The sequence below is a fragment of the Priapulus caudatus genome, unplaced genomic scaffold (genome assembly GCF_000485595.1).
Source record: "Priapulus caudatus unplaced genomic scaffold, Priapulus_caudatus-5.0.1 Scaffold372, whole genome shotgun sequence".
NCBI lineage: Eukaryota > Metazoa > Priapulida > Priapulimorpha > Priapulimorphida > Priapulidae > Priapulus > Priapulus caudatus.
In genome coordinates, this window is record NW_014577433.1 from 241,098 (window position 1) to 244,196 (window position 3,099).

The 3,099-nt window shown below is 46.3% G+C and overlaps 1 protein-coding gene across 1 annotated transcript in view; it reads left to right on the top strand.

Moving 5' to 3' along the window:
- The first annotated feature begins 2,806 nt into the window (after positions 1 to 2,806).
- The window catches only part of LOC106809649 (rab9 effector protein with kelch motifs-like), a 9,260-nt gene continuing 8,967 nt past the window's right edge, over positions 2,807 to 3,099 (top strand). The window contains exon 1 of the mRNA XM_014812814.1: positions 2,807 to 2,862. The gene's annotated coding sequence lies outside the window, so the exon portion shown is untranslated. The remainder of the gene's footprint in view (positions 2,863 to 3,099) is intronic.

Genomic DNA, 3,099 nt, shown 5'->3' on the forward strand with positions numbered 1-3,099 from the left:
TCTATCTATCTATCTATCTATCTATCTATCTATCTATCTATCTATCTATCTATCTATCTATCTACCTATCTATCTTTCTATCTATCTATCTATTTCTATATATAGCTGGGAATCGTGGCGCGATGCTGCGAGCAAACTGAATTATGTGGATCAGATTTTACCATGCACACGTGCCGTCGGCCCGCCCGCGACCAGTTTAGACGTATGAGAACGGCTGAAGAAAATTCTCTTGGCAGTCAACGGTGACCGACGCACGAGCGCCATCTGCACACACATTAACATCGGCATAGCGGGGAACCCAGGGCGTGATGCTGCGAGCAAAATGAATATTATAGACCGGATTTTACCAAGCACACGTGCTGTCAGCCTGCCCGGCTTCGGTGTGAACGTAACAACGGCCGAAAAACATTAGACCTATCTTGGCAGTCAACGGCGACCGACGTCAGAGCGCCATTTTCCTATATATTTGCATAGCTGGGAATCGTGGCGCGATGCTGCGAGCAAAGTGAAGCATGTAGATCAGATTTTACCATGCACACGTGCCGCCGGCCCGCCCGTGACTAGTTTGAATATATGAGAACGGCCGAAGAAAATTCTCTTGGCAGTCAACTGTCCCCGACGCACGAGCACCATCTGCACGCACATTAACATCGGCATAACGGGGAACCCAGGGCGTGATGCTGCGAGCAAAGTAAATATTATAGACTTGATTTTACCAAGCACATGTGCTGTCAGCCTTCCCGGCTCCGGTTTGAACGTGTAAGAACGGCCGAAGAACATTATCTTGGCAGTCAACGGCGACTGACGTCGGAGCACCATTTTTCTGTATATTCGCATAACTGGGAATCGTGGCGCAATGCTGCGAGCAAAGTGAAGCATGTAGATCAGATTTTACCATGCACACGTGCCGTCGGCCCGCCCGCGACTAGTTAGAAAGTATGAGAGTGGCCGAAGAAAATTCTCTTGGCAGTCAACGGTGACCGACGCACGAGCGCCATCTGCACGTACATTGATATCGGCATAGTGGGGAACCCTTCTGATAGAGTTCCCCTGCGGGAAAATTACTTCTGATTTCTTCTGGTTTAAATAATAGTATCTTAGATACTAGCAGAGCACGTTATAATACTAGACGAGCAGGAACCAACCAATCAGGAACCAACAAATCTGCCTCTCTGATAACTTTTTAATGCCACATTAACTTTTTAACACACCATTAATTTTTCGAATTAACTTACATATACCCTTACCTTTACCTTTATAAATTTAACTTTACGAATTACACCACATTTACTTATTGCATATATATTATATTATCACAGTATAGGGCGTGCACCTGCGCGCGCATCACCCTGCCCCCCCCCCGTTACTGCGTCTAAGTCTATCATTATGGGGTCACCGCGCATGACTCACCAACTCGGGCTGCTCATCAACAATACATAACACGCAGGAGTAGCAGCAGCAGTGGGAGAAGCAGCAACAGTAGCAGCAGAATCAGCAGAAGCAGCAGCAGAAGACCAATCAGGGGCTTTGTAACAGCCAACCAATCAGGGGCCTCGTAGCATCTGACTAATCAGGAGCCTCGTAGCATCCGACCAATCAGGAGCCTCCTAGCAGCCGACCAATCAGGGGCCTTGTAGCAGCCGACTAATCAGTAGCCTCATAGCAACTGACCAATCAGGTGCCTCGTAGCAGCCGACCAATCAAGGCCTCATAGCAGCGGACCAATCAGGAGCCTCGTAGCAGTCGACCAATCAGAAGCCTCGTAGCAGCCGACCAATCAGGGGCCTCATAGCAGCCGACCAATCAGGTGCCTCGACACAGCCGACCAATCAGGGGCGTTGTAGCAGCTGACCAATCAGGAGCTTCCTAGCATCCGACCAATCAGGTGCCTTGTAGCAGCTGACCAATCAGGAGCCTCCTAGCAGCCGACCAATAAGGAGCCTCGTAGCAGCCAACCAATCAGGGGCCTCGTAGCAGCCGACCAATCAGGCGCCTCGTAGCAGCTGCCGAATCAGGAGCTTCATAACAGCCAACCAATCAGAAGCCTCGTAGCAGCCGACCAATCAGGGGCCTCGTAGCAGCCAACCAATCAGGTGCCTCGTAGCAGCCAACCAATCAGGGGCCTCGTAGCATCTGACTAATCAGGAGCCTCGTAGCATCCGACCAATCAGGAGCCTCCTAGCAGCCGACCAATTAGGGGCCTTGTAGCAGCCGACTAATCAGGAGCCTCAGAGCAACCGACCAATCAGGTGCTTCCTAGCAGCCGAACAATTGTGAGCCTCCTAGCAATCAACCAATCGGGAATCTTTCATCAATCATTGGTTGTGAATTAATCTCTTATCAATTATCAATTATGATTGAACATTTTAACCATCATCCACGAATCACTTAATTATTATTATTATTATTATTATTAACGTAACACATTATATACCGTACCTTATACCTACCTTACTATATTACCTTACCTATCTTACTTGGCTTCACACGATTATAGCAAACGTTTTTTCTTACTTATATCATCTAAGTAGGAGTCAATAAATTGTTTGTGGTGGTGCGGAATCATTGCCTAGCTAATACTCACCCTTGGGCCTATGTAAAATTGAACTTAGTTAAAATTCTTCCAAATCATATAATCGCCAATGCACTATTTTGGCTGCCATTATTTACCGTTATTTTCATAGTATGATTGAATCTCTAAAATTCCTCTTATAAAAACGCCATCTACCACCATTTATATTAATGAATTAATAGTAATAATCAAGGTAATATTAATAATGAAACACGTCGCGGTTTTTATTGCACAACCAGTCCGCAGGTTGCGCCACAATCGCATTACACCGGAAAATCACCCAAAACATTGTAAGTTGTAATTTGAGGCATGGAAGCTGTTTTGTCATATAATAATATCACAAATATGATAAAAAATTTGGTAAATCGGTTCAAGAACACCCATGTCGATTTTAAAGGGCCTACCCCCACATATACGAAAATGGAATAGGTCTCAATCTGGACATCATCTCTAGGTGCAAATACACTTTATGACGTCCAGTATGGCGGCGCAGTATGGGGGCGCCTAACCCTAACCCTAACCCTAAC